The 23099-nt window shown below is 47.1% G+C and overlaps 1 pseudogene; it reads right to left on the reverse strand.

Annotated features, from left to right (window-relative positions):
* Window positions 1-2119: 2119 nt before the first annotated feature.
* LOC123067445 (cytochrome P450 709B2-like) overlaps window positions 2120-23099 on the reverse strand; it is a 35774-nt pseudogene continuing 14794 nt past the window's right edge.

A 23099-nucleotide genomic window follows, 5' to 3' on the forward strand; every position in this document is an offset into this window, starting at 1 on the left:
TTTGTAGCCTACTGGAGGCCGTGGACAGCGCTGACCGTAGGGGTGGGCTGTGATGCAGTAGGTACGTGGCCGGGTGTACCGAATACCCGTTAGGTATCTCGGGAACCCTGTTCACATCGTTCGGGGCCGTATGGGAAACCTCGGCCGGACTCCCTGCGGATGGAACCTGAATAGGCGATAAACCTGGACTAGAGGCTTAAGTGTTTAGGTAGGTCGTGGTCTACACCCACGTCGGCTTTCGCTTGAAGTCTGCCGAGCACATGTCGTGTGCAGACGCTAAGTGGTGAAAACATGTATGAAGAAGTACACCCCTGCAGGGTTAACATGATCTATTCGAATAGCCGCGTCCGCGGTAAAGGACTACTTGGTTGCCTATACAGTTCATAGACAAGTAAATGGAAAACTACTAAAAGCCTCAAGATAAGTGTGAGTGCCGAGGATGGCTCTTCCGTAGGAAGACGGAGGTGGATCCTCGGTAGTGTATTGAAGTGGTGAGTAGTGGACTCGTGTGCGCAAAACCATTTCAAGTTGGAGTATCGTAGGATAGCCTAGCCAAGAGTCAAAGCTGGCTTGCTGCAATAACTCCACCAACCCTTCTTGATACTATGCATGTATGTAGGATCTGATGTAAGTCTTGCTGAGTACCTTTGTACTCATGTTGCTATAATCTACATTTTTACAGAAGACGCTGCAACCCCTTCTGATGGGTTCTATGTAAACGTTGACATCAACGAGTAGGCTAAAGACCCAGGTGGTGACCCTGAGCTTGTGAAGGACCACGTAGTATAGCTAGGCTTTCCAAGCCTCTTTTATTTTACTAGTTGTCTGTACTCAGACAAGTTACTTCCGCTGCTGGTTTGTATGACTGTATGACTTGTATGTGGGGTCGTGAGACCCGTACCTTTGTGTATGTTATGTATGGCTCACTGAGCCTTAAATAAAGTACTTGTGTCGTAGAGTCATGTTGTGATGCTTCGTTGTATTTGCACATATCGAGCATATTGTGTGTATGATTGAAATGCTTGGTATGTGTGGGATCTGACTATCTAGTTGTTTATCTTTAGTAGCCTCTCTTACCGGGAAATGTCTCCTAGTGTTACCGCTGAGCCATGGTAGCTTGCTACTGCTCTGGAACACTTAGGCTGGCCGGCATGTGTCCTTCTTCGTTCCTGTGTCTGTCCCTTCGGGGAAATGTCACGCTTTGAGTACCGGAGTCCTGTTAGCCCGCTACAGCCCGGTTTACCAGAGTCCTGCTAGCCCAGTGCTACAGCCCGGACTCACTTGCTGATGACCGACACGTTCGAAGCTGGGTCATGGATGCCTGTCCCTGTAAGTCTGTGCCACTTTGGGTTTACGACTAGTCATGTCAGCCCGGGCTCCTTATCATATGGATGCTAGCGACACTATCATATACGTGAGCCAAAAGGCGCAAACGGTCCCGGGAAAAGGTAAGACGACACCCGTGGGGATACCGTGCGTGAGGCCGCAAAGTGATATGAGGTGTTACCGGCTAGATCGATGTGACATCGAGTCGGGGTCCTGAAAAAAACAATGTACCGAGTCTAATTGATGTGGCCATGCAATCAGACTGATTTTGCAACCAGAATAGCAGAATAACTGAATAGGCATCCAGAATAGAAGAATTATTGGGGACAATGTAATACAACCATACTCCCTCCGTCCGAAATATGTCTAGATACATCCTCTTTTATCCACTTTGATGACAAGTATTTCCGGACGGAGGGCTTCTTAATTAATTGACGAGGCAACTCCAATTCGGAAAAAAGGCAGACATAAACATAACCGTACAACGACACAAATATACAACAAATTTGGAAGACGACGTTTGGATATACACCACGTGATACGAGAACATATGTACTACTCCCTCCGTCCGAAAATATTTGTCGCGAAAATGGATATAAATGGATGCATCTAAAACTAAAATACATCTAGATACATCCATTCCTCGGACAAGTATTCCCGGGCGGAGGGAGTACTATCTTGGAGCAACAACACCGGCGAATGAATCGGGACATGAGTCACATAACCTTTACATTTATACGGAGTAGGACTCAAACATGCACAAACCAAATTGGCGGGCTTGGTTCATCGAGCTCTAGTACGTTCCTAGATCACGCACGCATCCGGCTAGTTTCCTGACGATGAGAGGGAGGCCGTACCTGGGCCGCAGCGTGAGAAAGCTGCTGGGCTTGTGCACGTACCGAGGAGAGAGTGAGAAGGAAAACCTCTTGACTTCGGCGCCTCACGTGACTGACCTATCGCTAGCACTGCGAAACCTACCCTAGCCGCCAATGGCGACTAGGGTTTACCTACTCTGCCGGCGTCCAGCCGGCGCTGAGTCTTCCCTACCGTCCTCTTCTTCTACCCATCACCTCTGATCGCTCTGGACCCTCGGGCTGACCAGGGGGATAGCTTGCCTATCTTCCCGGCCTTGGGGTTGGGGGCTCGACGAGGAGGGTAGATTGGTTCTACCAGCAGTGGTGGCTGATGCTTTTTCGGCCATGGACATGTTGATGGGCAATGAGCAGGTTGTCCCTGCCGCTCACAAGGATCTGCACGATGGTGTATATCTACAGCTAGTTCTGTTGCTGCACCCCCACCCCTGGCTATCTTTGTCACACCACGAGAGAGGAAGAAGCTCAAGAAAGGAGCAAGTGCAGGAATAGAAGATGGTTCTGATGGGCATAGTGAGAGTACAATCCAGAGTTTGGTGGCCTCCCAGGTGGAGAGCCGCCGTGCCTAATGTATACCTTGTGTTGGAACTGTCGGGGGCTTGGCGACCCCGTGACAGTTCGAGAATTGTGCAACCTCGCGCGGGAATGTGCGCCGACGATCCTTTGTTTTGTGGAAACGCAAATTGCAAAGTATCGGGTGGCACTACAAGAAATATGCTATCTTGTGACCTCCACTATTGGTCACTGAAAGGTCACTGTTTTCAATTTGTGACCTTTTTGTGACCAAAATCAGAAGGTCAAAAGTTGAGGGTCGTAAACTGACTATAACGACCTTTCTTCTGGAATGGTCGTAGACGTTTATGACCAAAAAAAAGGTCGTAGATTTTACGACCAATTATTTTGGTCACTAGCAATCCGACCACAACACGTCAGATCTACCGTGGCAAGCTGACGTGGCATAATTACGACCAAATGAAAAGGTCGTAAAATAGAATCAGCCCGGTCCATTTCAGCCGTCTACATGGGCCAAGCCCAATAATTCGGCCTAATTTTATTTCTATCTTTATTTTGCTTATGTGTATGGGCCTGGCCCAATAATTTGGCCTTTTATTTTCTGGGAATGGAGCCTTTTTCTGATGAATTTTTTTTATAGTCCACTATTTTTTTGGGCCACAACCTTTTTGGTCTAGTTCGAATTTGGGCCTTGGCCTTTTTATTTTCTGCTATGCAGCCTTTTATAAAAAAAATTCTTACATTCATTTCCTTTTTTAGGCCCAAGCCTTTTTGGTCTAATTCTTGTTTGGGCCTTGGCCTTTTTAGAGCCCAAGTTCTCATTTTGCATAACTTCACATAAAATAAACAATAAACAGAAAGGCCCAGGTGCACAAGTGATCCACAAGCCCAGGTGCACAAGTGATCCACATAACTTCACAGAAAATAAACAATAACTCCACAACTTCACAAGTGATCCATAACTTCACAGGTTCACAAGATCACATAACTTCACAGGTAGCAATGCAACAAAATGCTCAAAGACAAACTTCACAGGTTCAAACTAGGTTCACAGCCATCAAACTAGATAGCAATGCTCAAGTTCAAAATGCTCAAACTACCATCAAAGCAGCACAGCCATCAAACTGCCTTAGCTCCAAAGAGAGCCATCAAGTGGGCTAACTTCTCTTCCTGTTCTTGAGACTTCTTGCGCAGCTGCTCAAGTTCCTTGTCACATGCAGCTTCAGATTCTTCTGCCTTCATATTGATTGCCGCCAATTCTTCTTGCACCAGGTCAGCTTGAAGCTCGGACCTCTGCAGCTTCTGCTCAAGGTCACGAACATGAGCAAATACTTCAGCAGTTGCTTTGCGGGAGTTGTTCCTAGATGGCTGGAGCCCAACATTCGTGAGGAATGTGCTTTGCTTGACAGATTTCAACAGCACTTCTTCGACAATTTGAACAGTAGACTTTGGCTCTTCACCTTCTGGTACCGGCGCGTCCTTCATTTCTTCCATCTCAAGCTAGCATATGGAGGAAAATGATAGGCATTAGTGGAGAAACCAAACCAGCACACAAATGGATTATTTGAAGTAACCAAACCAGCAAACAAAATCTATACAAGAAGATGATGACTAGTGACCTGGAGACATGCAATTGGAACAATATGATCGCTTCATTAAGCCTAGAATGGTGGTTCTATATAAGATGGCTTCCTGACTAACATTCAGATCAAATTTCATCATGTCATAAAAAATGCAAAAAATAGCATCAAAGTTGTTCTAATATGTTCATTAAGCCTAGCATGGAACTATAAGCATGGAACTATCAAACAACATCAAAGCATGTGAACTGGCTCCGAATCAAACAACATCAAATCATCAAAGCATCAAAGTTGGCATGGACAAAGCTGGCATCAAAGCTGGCATGAATCAAACAGGGCATGGACAAAGCATGGAGTGACTTACTATAGCAGTCTTGACTGGCTCCGAAAACCCGTGCTTCTTGCTGTTGTGGGTGGCCTTAAACAAGTCAATCGCAGACAGCTGCTCACCCTTACGCTCTTCTTTCTGAAATGTTTTTCAACAAAAATCAAAATGTTATTCAGCAAGAATCAGAAATGTTATCCAATGAGGATCAAACAGTAAGGTCTCTAGAGAAAAGTTCTCACAGTGGCAAAAATGTGTGCTGTGCCTCGAACCAGTTCTGTGATTGTACACGACTTTTTCTCGATTCATCTTGTTCGACACACAGGTTTCCTACAAAAAAGCATACTGTCAACATGATCTAGCACTAGCATATCATGTGTAGAACATAAAGCATCAATCAAAGCAGAGACAAACCTTGTGTCTTGGGGTAGATCAGGTACCGGAGACTTGATGCTGACTTTATTTGCGGCTACGGTATCAAAATACTTCTTCTTGATCTGATGGCGTTTGTTCTTTGAATTTTTCTGCAGAATATCTTTGCACGCGGTCTTGATGGTTTCCGAGTCCGTGTTCATCTCAAAATTTGCCTACCAAGACAACAAACAAGGTAGGAACAATATTAGTGATCATGCATAGGTGTAACAGAAAATAGATAGCACATTAACTATGAAACAAGTAGCTTACAACAACTTTCCCAATGTAGTTCTCCAATGGACTAGCATTTTTTGTATAGCTTGAAGTGAGGAAGAACCGGAAGATGGTTTCTTGCAACGAGTCCACACTCAGAAGCAAGCTTTGCTGATTGCAGAGGCTTCTCTGGACGCTTCAGCCCTTCGGCAATTTGGATAGGCACCTTGCTACCAAGCGACTTGGTGATCCTCTCTAGCCCTTTGCCCTTTCTAGGTCTAGTCTTGGTAGTCATTGCATCTGAAAATGAAATTGGACTCATAAATTAGAATAGAAATCGACAAATGTAGGAATTGACAAAAGCATACATGATCATTCCATTTGGAAAATGCACTAGTAAAAGATAGCATTGCAAAGGTCAACTTGCCTGATTGAAGCACAAGATGTTGTTCTTCTTCATTGATGACACCATTCCTGTCAATAGAAGGTGCAATAGGGCTGAGGTCTGTGTGGACAGTGCCTGCTTCATCAATGCAGATGGTTCCTCCTTCATCTAGGCAGACAGTGCCACTTCCATTCATGCTGAGAGTGGTTCCTTCATCCATGGGAGGCAACTCATCACCCATTTGCATCGAGGTCTCAGAGTCCATGTGCAGCAGACTTTCCTGATGGTCCATCGCAGTCGCCATCTTTACTTTCTGCCTTGTGACTCTATCAAGGGCAGGTTCATCAGGTTCTAGGATCCTCTTTTTTTGTCCTGGAGCTGGGGCCATCACCCTTCCTGGAGGCATTGCAGCAGATGTTTCTGAGCTCTTCTTCTTCTTGCTGACTGTCTTCTTAACATCAGGCCTCTTCGTCCTCGATTCCTTCAGTGCCTCGTATAAACAGCACGGAAAAAAGCATTAGATCACAAGAGAAATATGTGATCACAAGGAATAACATAGCATAAGAGAACCCCAGCCCTCCAAGCAAGACAGAGTTTGCACCTTAACAGTCTTGCTCACTACAACATCATCCACTTCCTCTCCATCAATAACTTCATCCTCCTTAGGATTGTACTCTGGGTCATCATTGATAACTCCACTACCTTCTTGAACCTCATCACTTCTACCTTCTCGTACATCATTTGTTTTCCTAAGCATCGACGCTATTGCACCGATGCCAAGGGACTGGAACAGCCGATTGTTCCTCATGATATTTCTAGCCCTAACCTTCTCGTACTCGGTGAGAGACTCTTCTTTGCATGATAAAGGAAACGTAACTATTAGGTGAATGTTTGGAATGCATGGATAGACAGCCAAACATATCTTATGAAATTTTATTATCATTTAATCCTAGTTATTCAGGTAAGGAAGACTAACAGCACACAGGCACAATTAAGCCAGCTTATTTAGATTGCAGCAATGCATTTCACTTAGCATATTAAGACACAGATTTTATGAAACTGACAGTATAACCACAAGGAGCAAGTTGCATACCAACGGTTGGCCTCACGTTTGACCTTGTCATCCTTGCCATGGATGATCTTGAGGTGGTTCTTGCAAAATAGAATAAACAACAATCAGATACAACAGGGATAAAGTAAAATGATGCACTTGTATCAATAAAGGAAAGCATTTGGACCAACATGCACATACACTGATGTACTGTTATTAATTAAGCAAACATGTAAGTGCACTAAACAAGCATGCATGTACAGTGGAAATATATGTACACTAAACAAGCAAGCAAGCAAAGTGCTACTGATAGAAACAAGCAAGCAATGATGGAAATTGAAAAGAAGCAAGCAAATACTATTGATACAAACCCTAATTAATAAGCAAGCAAGTAGCTTCTTCTCCATGTGCTACTGATACAAGCAAGTACTGCTGATGGAAACCCTAATTAAGCATGTATGCTTGCAAGCAACATGTATGTTAGCAAGCAAGCAACATGAACTAGTGAATTGGTGTCATGTACACATGCTTAGATAGTCTGACAGCAAGCAAGCAACATGAACTAGTGAATTAGTAAAGCATGAAACAACAGTACTTGCAGAAGTACAAAAGCAGATGAAAAAATTATTCTCAACTACTCAATAAAGTTCCAGGTCTTTGCAACAACAACAAAAAAAGGCGAGAGGGCCACACGGGACGGCCTCTATGCTGATAAAGAAATGCTCATCTGAATCATGCAATTCCACTATAGCTTGGTGACTGAACACAGCACCATCTACTTACTGTATGCGGCTTACATCATGACAACATTCACTTGGCCATACATCTCATCAGAGAGATACGGCATGAACATCAGGTTCAGAAACATCAGTGACACAGCGCCCCACTCACAAGAGAACATCCGTATTGCAAGTTTAGTATTTTTGCTAGTTGGTAGGCCACATTTGATGATGTGACACGGAGGTCTCCCATTTTTTTGATTTTTTTTTGAATTTTTTATGGTGTTTTCAAAAACCGGCCAATTTCGTCGTGGCGGCCGTCCATGGCTAGGGTTTGAGGCGTGCCAATCTGTTGTCAATTCTATGATGAAATGCCTACCTTGTAGCCGCTTCACGAAAAAACACATGTCTTTAGCATTCAAAAAATGAAAAATAGTTTTTGAATTTTTTACAATGTTTTCAAAAACCGTCAGATTTCGTCACGGCGGTGGCGGTCATCCGTGGCTAGGGTTTGAGTCATGTTTTTAGCATTCAAAAAATGAAACTTATATTGTTTCATACATGAGCATGCACAAAACCCCATAATTTTATCTTTCATCCATGAGCATGCATAAAAAATTCCAATTCCCATCAATTACCAAACTAAATATTCATTTTTAAGAAATTGACATGTTTAGATGACACTGTCATACAACATCCATGAGCATGCACAAAATTAAACCTGACATACTTAACATTGACATGTTCAGATTACACTAACAAGCTTAAACCCAACATGCTTAACATTGCCACTTCATTTTCTTAACATCTTCACTCCTCCTTCTTCTCCTTCATCAACCTGATGCGCTCAGAGTGGCGAATCCCAACGCGGATGTACTCCTCTACCACAATTGGCATGGTCCTGTCACCCAGCTGTGGAATCGTCGGTGCCACTACCATCACGAGGTCATCGCCAGGCACCACCATCATGAGGTCAGCGTCAGGCACCACAATCGCGAGGTCGTCGTCAGCCACCACCATAGCAAGGTCGTCGTCAGCCACCACCATAGCAGGGTCGTCGTCAGCCACCACCATAGCAAGGTCGTCGTCAGCCACCACCATAGCAAGGTCGTCATCCCCGCTCTGCTCCTCTTCTTGCCCACTCTGCTCCTCGTCATCCCCGCTCTGCTCCTCGTCATCCCCGCTGCTGCTCCCATTGCCTGGCCAAATGCAACAAAGTGTGAACATGGTGTTGTCGTCGTGCTGGTAGAGGAAGCCAAAAGGATAGGAAGAAGAGAGGCAGAGAGCTTACTGGCATCATCGTCGTGCTGGTAGTACATGCGGCACATGGTGTTGTCGAACATCTTCACAGTGAACATGGCGTCGCTGTCGTAGCGGAAGACAAGGAAGTACCCGAGCTGTAGCTCATGGGCGCGGGCGAAATGCTCCCAGCCGGGCCCTAGGTACATGTGGCCTTCACCATCGAACACCACCGACACGTCCCACAGCCTGTGAAGCCCGCTGTCGGCCTCCCGCAGCTACACTTTGTGGGGCTCACGGCCAGCGAGCATCTTCGCAAACTTGTGAGGCAGCCTCTACAGCGAGGGTCAAGCAGTGGTTAATTGTGGCAATCAAGCACTAGACAGCAGAGTGATGATAAAGAAATGAGTGATGATAAACATACCTGCCTACTGCAAGATTTCTCAATTACGATCACGAAGAACTCGAAACCTTCCAAGCCAGCCATCTCACTTCTCTGAAAAGCAACATCAATAGCATAGTAAACTAACACTGCAACAACAACATCATCAGGTGACCACCAACATCAACAACACTAAAATCTACTATAAATTGACCAAAACACAGCAATATAAATTGACCAGAACCATATCTATTATAAATGGACCAATAGTGTATAGCTACATAGCAGGAAATACTTCATGCAAGAAAATTATAGCAGGAAATACTTCATGCATCATCAAGAGATTATGATCATTTCTGACATTGGCCTTTCTCAACCTTTTGAGCTACCATAATCACATTACATGATGCACACATATGCAAACTTGACAGCATAATGCTCATACAAGTGTCTCATACAAGTGTCTCATACTTGCTGCCTTATCTAATTCTCATACAAGTGTCTCATAATTACATTTCTGACACTGCCTGATAATGCTCATACAAGTGTCTCATACTTGCTGCCTTATCTAATTCCTTAACTGAATCCTTAACTGAATACTTGACAGCATAATCCTTAACTAAATCAATTCCCACAAATCAAACCCTAATCTAATCCAACCCTAATATAATCTAATGCAGTCCCAATCAAACCCTAACCAAATCAAACCCTAATCCAATCCTTATCTAATCTAATCCAATCTAGGCGACGGCAGGAACCCTAATCTAACCAGCAGCAGAAAACTAATCCAACCAGGAAGGAGAGAGAGCGGAAGCATTCATACCTTGGGAGAGAGAGGAAGGAGTCGGCGGTGGTGGGAGAGGAAGGAGTAGGTAGCGGTGGGAGAGGAAGGAGCCGGTGGCGGTGGGGAGGCCGGCGGTGGGAGAGGAAGGAGCCGGCGGCGGTGGGCAGCGCCGTCGATGGAGAGGAGGAGCAGGTCGAGTGGTTAGGAGAAGTGGGGAAAAGAGAGGGAGCGGGTCCACTTATCAGAGAAGTGGGGAAAAGAGAGGGAGCGGGTCGACTGGGTTGATATATTAAAAAGGGTGGGCAAAACATGTGAAATAACAGCCTCTTCCTAGCCCAGTGGTCGAAACACAGTGAAATAAGCGCCAGGTCGTGGGTTCGAGCCCCCGCACGTGCAATTTTTTTGGCCGCGCGCATATTTTGGGTAGCTTGGGTACAATGGCAAAATGGCCCACTTGTCAGCGAGTGGGTCAAGTGGCCCACTTGTCAGTGAGGTGCGTGCTTGATACTTGACTAGTTTGATATATTTAAAAGGGTTGGCATAGAGTGGAAGACCAGTAATCTCTTCCTAGCCCAGTGGTAGTAACATAGTGAAATAAGCGCACGGTCGTGGGTTCGAGTCCCCGCAGGTGCATATTTTTTGCTCACTGAAGCAAAATTCAGTTAAACATTCAGTTCTGACCAAAATTCAGTTAAAAAATAGCATCTTCAGCTCCATGCCATCAGAACACAACATCTCAATTCAGTTCAAAAAAACTTCATGAAACATAACATCTCAATTCAGTTCAAAATAGCAAGCATAGCAGCTACAAAAACTACATTTTGCTCCATATTACAAAAACTACATTTTGCTGCTGGAATCTTAAAACATCATTTTGCTCCATATTGCTACAGCCATCAGGATCACCATTTTTCTACAACCATCAGGATAACATCATTTTTCTCCTAGAATCTTCAAGCATTTTTCTACCTGGAGAGAAGATTGATCACATCAGGTCACATAGATACCAAAACAAAGAACATGAAGTAATAGTATTTACCTTTGCCAGTCCATTCGCTACTCATCATCGTCGATACGAAAACAAGGAACTCTATGCACACTCCTGTTTTCCTCATCATCACTACAATATTGCAGCATAGTATGATCAGTCCGGTTTTCCTCATCCTCGCTCTCATGTTCATCCGCTACCACCTTTCTTCTTTTCTTGATGCCTTCAACTGTTGCAGCACCAACGATCACACGTTCCCGGTCCCTTCGCACTCTGCTTTGCACCGGAACTTCCATAGAGTCATCATCAGCTTGCAACGGAACTTTCGTAGAGTGATCATCTTGGTATGTTAGTCCACCATCACCGGGGCCCTTTTCCACTTCTGTTTCAGTCACACTCCACAAGTGTCTGTGCTCAAAGTTTTGCACAACTCGCCATTTTCCGTGCAAAAGAGTGTCTGTCAAATAAAACACCATTGTTGCTTGTGTTGTTAGAATAAAGGGATCACTCTTATACCAGCACCTTGCAGTGTTGATGCTTTTGAAGTGGCCATCATATTTGACAAAAGAGTCTCTCTTCTTCTTGCTACCAAGCTCAAACCAGTCATAGCGAAATAAGACAACCGAGCGATGGATGCCACCACTAGAGTTGTACTGCAACTCTACGATGCTTCTCAACTGACCATAGAAGTCAATGATCTCACGATCATGTGACCCCTCAGTGACGATTCCACTATTCTGTGTCTTCCTTTTTTCCTCGCGGTCAACAGTGTGGTACCAGACACCGTCAGCAATGCATGCTGAATACACTCTCACTCGCTTATCCGGTAAGCATGCCAAAGCAAATAGATCATCACTGACCTTCTTCTCCTCATGCAACTTTCCAATCTGCACAAATAAACCATTTAGCAAACAATGGTATTTAACAATTGGTGAATAACACAGAGAACATAAAACATGTGGCTAAAGATCTCACATGATTCTTAAACCACTTAGCAAACCCCTTGGCAACCCTTTTATCAACATGGATATTGCTTTGTTCCTGATTTAACTCTTCCTTGCGTTTCCTGCAATGCCAACAAAACATGTGAATTAAAACATTAGGCTGGTGCCAACCCAAGCAAAAAAATATATATAATGAGTGCACAAGATATAACGTACTCATTATATGGTAGATCCTCGGCGCAATTGCTGAGCACAAACCAAACCATCTTGTCATACTCATCACCAGCCTCCAAGTATTGTGAGTCTCCAAGAAAGTTCACACCATGGTTGAAAACAGAGACATCACCACTTTGCGAATCAGACCGCTCTCTATTTCTGCCCGGCCGGTTCCATCTTGTTTCCACATCGCCAAAGTATCTAGAGCAAAACATCAAGCACTCGTCAACGACATAAGCTTCAGCAATCGAACCTTCAGGTCTTGCCGTGTTTCGCACATAACGCTTACAAGTAAGCAGCCTTCTTTCGATTGGGTACATTCAACCGTATTGCACAGGGCCTCTAAGCATTGCCTCTTTTGGTAAGTGCACCACCAAATGGACCATCACGGTGAAGAAAGCTGGAGGGAAAATCTTCTAGAGCTTGTAAAGAATAATTGGGATTTCTTTTTCAAGTCTTTCCAGGACAGTTAACTTGAGTGTTTTGCAGCACAGTTCTCTAAAGAAATTTCCCAGCTCAGCAACCGCTTATATATATCCTTGTCCATGATTCCTCGGAGGCCCGCCGGTAAAATCCTTTGGAGGAGGATGTGACAATCATGAGTTTTCAGTACGGAAAGCTTGAATCCATCAGAAGTAACACACTTTGCTAGGTTAGCAGCATAACCATCTGGAAATTTCACCGCTCTTAGGAATTCACAGAATGCAAGCTTTTGTTCTTTACTCATTGTATAACATGCTCATGGCATTTCAAATGAATCTTCATCTTCATTGTGTTGTAGATGCAAATCTTCTCTTATGCCCATGTCCTCCAAATCAAGCCTAGAACTAACCATGTCCTTTGTCTTCCCTTCAATGTTCAGAAACGTCCCTAGCAGATTCTCGCATATGTTTTTCTCAATGTGCATTACATCGAGATTATGCCTTAATTTCAGATCAGCCCAGTATGGCAGGTCCCACAAACAAGACCTCCGGTCCCAACATTGACCTTCCTCACGCTTTCTTTTCTTTGCCAGCTTTCCTGGTCTCACATCTTTCACCTTTTCAAGTTGCTGCTCCAGCTCTTCTTTAGTGAATTCAGCTGGCTTGTCACGGGTTTCATTCTCACCATTAAAATCTTTGCTTCTTCGCCAGCGATGGTTTCGGGGAAGAAAGCGGCGGTGCCCAATATAGCAGATCTTGCTCCTTATTCTCTTTGAGCAAGGGTCTTTGTCACAATGGACACAAGCCTGATAACCCGCTGTGATCCTCCCAGACAGAGTGTGCAGAGCCGGAAAATCATGGATGGACCATATGATTGCAGCATGTAGATTGAAATTTTCTTCCGGACTCAAAGCATCATATGTAGGTACACCAGTCCAGAGCTGGAGCAGTTCTTCTACGAGGGGCTCCATAAAGAGATCAAAATCCTTTCCTGGAGACTCTGGACCCGGGATAAGCAATGACATCATGAAGTTGGACTGATCCATGCATGCCCATGGTGGCAGGTTGTACGGCACCACAAAAACTGGCCACATGCTATAAGACGTGCTCATGTTCCCAAACGGATTAAACCCATCTGTGGCAATGCCAAGTTTTATGTTCCTTGGATCTGCAGCAAAATCTATATGTATACGGTCAAACTCTTTCCATGCCTCTCCGTCCGCTGGATGGCTCAGCTCATTGTCCACAGGTTGCCGCTTCAGCTTGTGCCACTATACCTCACGCGATGATTACTTCGAGATGAACATCCGCTGCAGCCTTGGTATCAAGGGAAAGTGCCTCAGTACCTTCTCCGGTATTGACTTCTTCCCATCAGCATCTTTCCACCTAGATGCATTGCATTTTGGAAAGTTGTCATGCTTTGCTAAATCCTTCCGAAACAAGACACAGTTATTTGGGCACACATGTATTGACACATAACCTAACCCCAGCCTGCGGATTATGCTCAATGCTTCATCATAAGATCTAGGAACACAACTATCAGGGAATTGCAAGCTCAAAAGACGGAGTATTGCGTTGAATGAGGCATTGCTAATCCGGTAGAAAGACTTGATGTGGAGTAACTTCACGGTGAAGGTAAATCTTGAAAATTTACCCCCTTCATGAGCTGCGCGCTTCGCCTCCTCTAACACCTCAGCAAACAACGACTTCTGTCCATCAGCATGATCTTCAGCATCGTACAAATCCTTCAATAGGTCAGGAATCCTATCATCTTCATGCCCATCCTATTCCTCCAAAATAGCATTATCTCGCAAAACCTTTTCCATGAAATCAGTGCCAGCATCACCACCACCCATCATATGAGGGGCCTCTGTATCAGCTTCAAAATGTTTAGGTTGACTGTCCAAAGGTTCTCCATGATATATCCATCTATCATATGTGCTGGACATCCCATTAAGAAGCAGATGATCTTCCACTCTTCCTTGAGCCATTCTTGGACGGTTGAGGCATTCGCAGCATGGGTAAAGAATGTGAGCATCTTTGGCAAAATTTGCCCAAACAAAGGCCATGAAATCATCAACTCCTTTCATATGTTCTTTCGAGAACTTTCTAACTCCTTTTCTAATCCAGCTTCTGTCCATCTGCCAAAGACAACAAATTGTTGCAACTTAGCAAATCAATCTAAGTGCATCAACTTTATATGCTAACTGCCTAAGCACAACATTCAGATATTTTCAATAAGAATATATGCTGCCACTAAGAACTATTTTGGTTAAACCACCAACAATAACAGCACTGTAAATTTACGTGAATGCCATTTCCAAGATTGCATCAAATCTACATCAATGAGATTTTTCCTAGTTTACATCTAATCTACATCAATATTCAGGTCCTTTAACAGTTTTGAGGCTGAAATTTCAGAGGTGTAACATCAAATCTACATCAACCCTAGGATCCTGTTTCAGGGAAAGACCAACTTGAGCTCTGTTCTATTGATTGCTGACAACGTAATTTACCAGTAATAATTGACTGAATTCCAAAAGAATTCTTAACAATGTCATCAACAACAATTCTCCTAATAACTTCATCAACAGAAATTCTCTTCACAATTTCTACCAAATTCATCAATGACATTTCCAACAGATTTTTCCAAGCTTACAACAAACCTACATCAAATCAGAGGCGCAACACAGGCAAATCTGAGGCAAATCAGAGGCAAGGAGGGGAGAGGGGTGCATACCGGGAGGTGTGCTTGCGGCGGAGAGGGGGGAGAGGAGTCCCCCATGCTCGGCAAGCTGCTCCTGTCGTGGACAAGGCGAGCGGCGAGGCCGTGGGCGAGGTCACCGGCGGCGAGGTCGCCGTTCTTGTCAGTCGCCCACACCCCTGCTTCGCCTCCACGTCCCTGCCTCGCCTCCGCCCCCTGCTGGTTACCTCCACTGCCGGCCCCGCCCCCGCCTCCGCCCCTGCTGGTTGCTTCCGCCGCGAGGCCGTGGGCGAGGTCACCTGCAGCGAGGTCATGGGCAAGGCGAGCGGCCCCTACTGGTTGCTTCGGCCGCCAGCCCCGGCCGCCGGCTGCCGCCTGCCCGCCACCCACCGGCCCCGCCCTCGTCCGTTGCTTGTTTCCGCTGCCGCCCGCCGCCACCTAGTCGGAAGACCTAGAAAAACGCTAAGTGTTGCTCTGTTCGATGCCACCCACCTGGTCGGAAGGCCCCACTTGTCACTGATATGAGAGAGTTGTGGTTTTATATAATGTATAGATAAGTTCCCACACATGAGCAACTGTCCCTCTCTAGCCCAGCGGTAGCAAGCGAGCGAAGCAAGCGCGAGGTCGTGGGTTTGAGTCCCCGCTAGCGCACATTTTTTGGGCGAATTAAGCACTCGGCCCCTCCTGTCTAATGGGTCCTGCATGTCAGTGTGTGCCCCATCTATTGTTGAATATTAATATTTAACAAAAAATGACACCTAGACAGTGACACATAAGCGAGGTTGCTGAGGTGGCTGCCTAATCATCCTAATTCATTCAAAATCAAGTGTAGTGACCATGTTATATTGGTCGTTATCACCTAGGCGTGAGGCAGTGGACAGTGCTTCCCGCTTTTATGACCATTTCCTGTAATGGCATTATGACCTTTCTGACCAGAATGGTCGATGGTTTGGAGCCCCCCAACAGCTTTTGACCTATTGGTCTAAAATGGTCATAAATTTATGACCAATTCTTCCAGGGTCACTAGCAAAAGGTCACTAGTTGACATATTTCTTGTAGTGTGGAAGGTTTGGCGAGTACACTTGGCTTTGATAGTGCCTATGGAGTTGGTAGTTCTGGACGGAGTGGGGGGCTGTGCATCTACTGGAAGAACACGGTAGACCTCACACTAAGGAATTACTCCAAGTATCATATTGATATGGTGGTTCAGGAAGTTGGAAAGGACCCTTGGCGCCTGACTTGTTGGTATGGAGAGGCGGATAGAAGCTTAAGATATAGAACATGGGATATGATGAGGTTCCCGCGAGCGGATGAGCGAGACCTTCCATGGATGTGCATCGGTGACTTTAATGAAGTGCTCCGCAGGGAAGAACACTTGGGTCCGAGTGATCGAGCATGGACGCAGATTCAACAGTTTAGAGAGGTGGTGGATGCCTGCGGGTTAGCTGATATTGGCTACGTGGGCATGGACTAGACATTTGACAAGAAGGTTACAGGTGGCCAATATTGTTGTGTCCGTCTCGACCGGGCACTTGCATCCAATGAGTGGTGTAACATGTTTCCTTTTACTACTCTGAGTTATCTTACTGCTGTAAAATCTGATCACTTCCCAATACTGTTGATGAATGATCTTGAAGCTAATAATAGGAGAGTTGCAATCGCTCGTCCGTTCCGATACGAAGTGATGTGGGAGCGTCACGAAGAATTCTCTAGGATACTGCAACAGGCGTGGTCGAGTAGGCCGAAGAGCTCTTCGGTCACGGAGCTACGGCAGAAATTGGACGTGGTTGCGGCTGCGTTTACGTCCTGGAGTGCGTAGTCCTTCGGTTCAGTGCGTGAGGAGCTGCGGGAACTCAAGGGCCACCTTGAGGCAATGCGTGCTGACCCATGCAGGACGGGACCAATGCATGCAGAGTTAAAAATTCAAGAACGCATTGTTGAATTGAATTATAGAGAAGAGATCCTTTGGCGTCAACAATCTCGCATCCAGTGGTTAATGGAGGGTGATAATAATACAGCGTTCTTTCACAGGAAGGCCTCGGTGATGGGGTTATGTACCTAGGGTAGGGTCATGGACCTGATCCAAGTAACTTACCCTAGGACATCCTTAGAAGAGGTCGCCTTCCAGTCGACCAACGAGGATTCACTCGACTGGCCTAAAGGACTCGACCACGAAGACTCACTCGACCACCAGGAGGTCAAGAGGCACTCTGCACTGCAACGGCCTGTAATCAAGTAGACTTTATGATAGTAAAGGCACTTTATGTGGGGCGTTACCAGTAACGCCCCAGACTTAACTCACCTTAAACCCTCTCCTGCGTGGGCTGGCTAGGGTCCTGGCGCACTCTATATAAGCCACCCTCCTCCACAGGCAGAGGGGTTCGGCACCTTGTAATTCATACATTCATAATCCACTCGACCGCCTCCGGGCTCCGAGACGTAGGGCTGTTACTTCTTCCGAGAAGGGCCTGAACTCGTACATCCTTTGTGCTTACAACCTCTCCATAGCTAGGACCTTGCCTCTCCATACCTACCCCCCACTCTACTGTCAGGCTTAGAACCACGACAGTTGGCGCCCACCATGGGGCCGGTGTTTTAGCGATTTTGTGGAGAAGTTGCGATTCTTCCGAGTACTCTCATCATGGTGTCTGCTGGAGTTTTGGTCAAGGGTCAAGAGATCCATCTCGGCACTCTCACCTTCATCGCCGACGACTCCGCATGGCTCCAGGAGGCTCCACTCGACGTAGACGCGCTCCCCGTCCGCGGTGCGACGCATTTTCGCGCATGTGTCCGCGGCGTTCTGCTGCGGCAACCGTCGACCCAGTATCGGTCGGCTCCTCCATCGTCCACCCTCCCGGTCTCCCGCCAGCGCAAGCGCTCAGGCCGGTCGAGGCTTCAGCGATGGGTGAGTCACGCGGTGGCTCGCCAATCGGCCATTACACAAGTTGCGGCAATCGAGCCCAACGAATCTCTCTACGGCTTGTTCGATCAGTCGACTGGCTCCGGAGAGACTGCATCCGAGTGCGGAAGCAGTGATCCAGCGGCGGAAATCTTGATGGTCGACGGGCCCCACAGCCCTCCTGGCTTCGCCCGTGGTGGTGGAGCAGGTGACGGCGGCGACCCTGCACGAGACTACGAAGAGTACCAGCCCGAGCCACTCGACTCTCTGCAAAGAGAAGAGCTTCGCCGCAGGAACGAGGATCCCCTGCGTATTCCCATCGCAGGAGAAACCCCCGAGGCTCGTGCCTTGGAGGAGGCGCGTCTGGCCAATTTGGCCGAGCGCACTCGACTGGAGAACCTTCAGCGAGCACTCGACGAGCGCGCGCGGCAACGAGTTCCCAACACCAGTCGACGTCAACTCTTCCCGCCGACTCAGGTATATCGAACCCCAATTCAGAATTTAGCAGCTGCGACCCGTATAGCAGAGTCCATTCAGCCTTCGCAGTCGGAAGCTGGCAGAGGTTTGCTGCAGATCAGGGATCTGCTCCGGGCAGCAGGAGATCAGAATTCAGCCGTGTCTCAGTCGCGCAACAGAATTCACAGTCGATCTGTCACTGTGAATACGGTTCAGTCGGCTCACAGCCCCAGATCGCCTCCGCGGCGCGAAGGGCGTGAGAATCGGCGAGATCAATATGGCGACAGACTCGACCGAGACGATAGGCGTCGAGTGCCCTATTCCCCTCCGAGGGGTGGGTCTTACGCTCCTCGGCAGCCAGATGATAGGCGTCAGTACAGTACAGGGCGTAGGGTTCCAGTTGACCCCAGAGAGCCAGGCTTCGACGCGCGATCCATTATCGTGCAAGGATTGGTCGACCGGAACAGAGCCCATCGAGGTGCACTCGACAGAGATGTGCCCACGAGCAGTCGAGTACATGTTTCTGGTCCTGAATGTTTCAGCAGAGCTATCAGAGCCGCTGTTATTCCCCCCAATTTCAGGCTGGCAACAGGAGTCAGCAAGTTCACTGGTGAGTCTAAGCCTGAAACTTGGCTTGAAGACTACCGAGTGGCAGTTCAGATCGGTGGTGGGAACGACGAGGTGGCCATGAAGCATTTGCCCCTCATGTTGGAAGGTTCTGCCAGGGCATGGTTGACTCAATTGCCTCCTAGCAACATTTACACTTGGGAAGATCTGTCCCGAGTGTTCGTCAGAACGTTCGAAGGGACTTGCAAGCGACCAGCGGGATTGACAGAGTTGCAAGTCTGCGTGCAGAAAACCAATGAGACTCTCAGAGAGTATATTCAGAGGTGGATCACTTTGCACCACACTGTGGAAAATGTCTCTGACCATCAGGCAGTATGCGCCTTCAAAGATGGTGTCAAGAACAGAGAACTGAGTTTGAAATTTGGTCGAACCAGTGACATGACCTTGAGTCGGATGATGGAGATTGCTACCAAGTACGCCAACGGCGAAGAAGAAGACCGACTCCGAAGCGGCAAGCACAAGCCGAGTCAGTCGGAAAAAGGAAACACCAGTCGGAAACAGAAGCGGAAGGCTGAACCGGCAGCTCCTGGAGAGGCTCTGGCCGTGACTCAAGGAAAGTTTAAGGGGAAACCAAAAGGATCCTGGAACCCCAAGAAGGTAAAGGATAAAGAAGGGAACGACGTGATGGATATGCCGTGTCACATTCACACGAAGAAAGATGAAGAGGGGAATATCATTTACCCAAAGCACACCACTCGCCAATGTCGACTCCTGATCTAGCAGTTTCAGGGAAAACAGTCTAAGGACAAGGAGAAGGAGTCGGACAAGGCCGAAGACAAAGAGGACAGTGAGGGAGGATACCCGCATATCAACTCCACTCTGATGATCTTTGCAGATGTGGAAAGCAGAAGTCGACTGAAAGTGATTAACCGAGAGGTGAACATGGTTGCCCCAGCAAAGGCAAATTATCTGAAGTGGTCTCAAACACCCATCACATTCGACCAATCTGATCACCCGACTCATATTGCCACCCCCGGGAGGCAAGCTTTGGTGGTCGATCCAGTTGTCGAAGGCACTCGACTAACAAAGGTGCTGATGGATGGTGGAAGTGGGCTGAACTTATTGTATGCGGACACATTGAAAGGTATGGGCATTCCGATGTCCCGACTGAGCACTAGTAACATGAGCTTCCATGGAGTTATACCAGGGAAGAAGGCCGAGTCACTCGGCCAGATAGCTTTGGACGTAGTGTTTGGTGATTCGAAGCATTTTCGCAAAGAAAAGTTGACGTTTGAGGTCGTGGATTTTCAAAGTGCATATCATGCCATTTTGGGGAGACCAGCCTATGCACGGTTCATGGCTCGACCATGTTATGTGTACCTCAAATTGAAGATGCCCGGTCCCAAAGGTGTGATCACTGTCACCGGTGATAGGAAAAAGGCAGAGGAGTGCTTTCAGAAGGGCTCCAAGATTGCCGATTCCCAAGTGACAGCGGTCGAGTTCGAAGAATACAAGCAAAACGCAGATCCGAGTGACTTGCTGCGATCCAAGAAGCCCGCCACAGAGTCTGCATTCCAGTCGTCCGGTGAGACGAAGCCTGTTCACATTCACCCGACCGACCCCGAAGCAGCTCCGACCCGCATCTCCACAACACTCGACCCAAAATAGGAAGAAGCGCTCATCCAGTTCCTCCGTGAGAACTGGGACATTTTTGCATGGAAGCCCGCTGACATGCCAGGTGTTCCCAGGGGACTGGCTGAGCATCGCCTAAGAGTCGACTCGTCTGCAAAACCAATCAAAGAGCATCTTCGGCAGTCCGCCGTCCAGAAGAGAAAGGCCATCGGTGAAGAAGTGGCTCGACTGTTGGCGGCAGGATTTATCCGAGAGATATACCACTCCGAGTGGCTCGCTAATGTCGTCATGGTTCCTAAGAAGGACAAGTCGCTCCGAATGTGCATTGATTTCAAGCACATCAACCGGGCCTGCCCGAAAGATCACTTTCCTCTCCCTCGCATAGATCAAATTGTTGACTCGACCGCGGGATGCGAGAGGTTGTCTTTTTTAGATGCTTACTCCGGGTACCACCAGATCCGTCTGTACGGGCCCGATGAGGTAAAAACAGCTTTCATCACTCCATTCGGGTGCTTCTGCTATATCACCATGCCATTCGGCCTCAAGAATGCCGGAGCCACATTTATGCGAATGATTCAGAAGTGTCTACTCACCCAAATCAGTCGGAATGTGGAAGCTTATATGGATGATATTGTTGTCAAGTCACGAAAAGGTTCCGACCTGCTCGCTGACCTTGCCGAAACATTTGCCAACCTCAGAAGGTATGATATCAAGCTCAATCCATCAAAGTGCACATTTGGAGTTCCTGGTGGCAAGTTACTTGGTTTTCTCGTTTCCGAACGGGGAATCGACGCTAACCCAGAGAAGATTGGCACTATTCTCCGAATGAAACGCCCTGTGCGAGTGCACGATGTCCAGAAGCTTACTGGATGCTTGGCCGCATTAAGTCGATTCATCTCACGACTCGGTGAAAAGGCACTGCCTCTTTATCGACTGATGAAGAAGGCTGACAAGTTCGAGTGGACTCCAGAAGCTGATGCAGCGTTTGCCGAGCTAAAAGCTCTGCTCTCCACCCAGCCGGTGCTTGCTGCTCCAATCAGCAAAGAGCCTCTGTTGCTCTACATCGCAGCCACAGGACAAGTCGTCAGTACTGTGCTAACGGTCGAGCGGGAAGAAGAAGGAAAAGCTCTCAAAGTTCAGCGCCCAGTGTACTATTTGTCTGAAGTCTTGACTCCATCCAAGCAGAGATATCCTCATTATCAGAAGCTTGTGTATGGAATATACATGACCACAAAGAAGGTTGCTCATTATTTCTCTGACCATTCCATCACAGTCGTCAGCGATGCAACTGGTCGAGTGGCCAAATGGGCGATTGAACTTCTTCCCCTTGATATCAAGTTTGAGGCAAAGAAAGCCATTAAGTCCCAGGCGATAGCAGATTTCCTCGCCGAGTGGATTGAACAACAGCAGCCGACTGAAGTTCACTCGGAGCATTGGACCATGTTTTTCGATGGCTCTAAGATGTTGAATGGTTCCGGTGCTGGGGTTGTCCTGGTTTCCCCCAGAGGAGATAAGCTCAGATATGTGCTCCAGATTCACTTTGATTCCTCCAACAATGAGGCAGAATATGAGGCCCTCCTATATGGGTTGCGCATGGCCATTTCACTCGGCGTCCGTCGCCTAATGGTCTATGGCGACTCGGATTTAGTGGTCAATCAGGTGATGAAAGAGTGGGACGTGAGAAGCCCAGCCATGACTGGATACTGCAGTGCAGTGAGGAAGCTGGAGAAGAAGTTCGAGGGGTTGGAGCTCCATCATATACCCCGACTGAAAAATCAAGCAGCTGATGATCTAGCAAAGATAGGTTCCAAGAGAGAAGCCATTCCGAGTGGTGTGTTCTTGGAACATATACACACTCCGTCAGTCAAAGAAGATCCTTTCACCGAAGAAACTCCGCAGCCCAAGAGCGCCACAGATCCGACTGAAGTTGAAGTCCCAGCGGTGGTCGACTTGATCATGGAGGTTTTGGTGGTCATTCCCGACTGGACGATTCCGTATGTCGCATATATCTTGAGGAAAGAGCTTCCGGAGGATGAGGAAGAGGCTCGACAGATCGTCCGTCGATCTAAGGCCTTTACCATAATCAAAGGACAATTATACAGAGAAAGCGCGACTGGAGTCGGTCAGAAGTGCATAACACCAGAAGAAGGTCGACTCATCCTCAATGATATTCACTCGGGGACCTGTGGTCATCATGCGTCCTCTCGGACCATCGTGGCCAAAGCATACCGAGCCGGATTTTACTGGCCCAAGGCGAATGAGATGGCTAAAGAGATAGTAGATAAGTGCGAGGGATGTCAGTTCTACTCGAATATGTCGCACAAGCCTGCGTCAGCTTTGAAGACCATCCCACTCGTCTGGCCTTTTGCAGTTTGGGGGCTGGACATGATCGGTCCTTTGAGAACAGGACGAAGTGGCTTCACGCATGTACTGGTGGCAGTCGACAAGTTCACCAAGTGGATCGAGGC

Source organism: Triticum aestivum, chromosome 3B (assembly GCF_018294505.1).
Source record: "Triticum aestivum cultivar Chinese Spring chromosome 3B, IWGSC CS RefSeq v2.1, whole genome shotgun sequence".
Taxonomy (NCBI): domain Eukaryota; kingdom Viridiplantae; phylum Streptophyta; class Magnoliopsida; order Poales; family Poaceae; genus Triticum; species Triticum aestivum.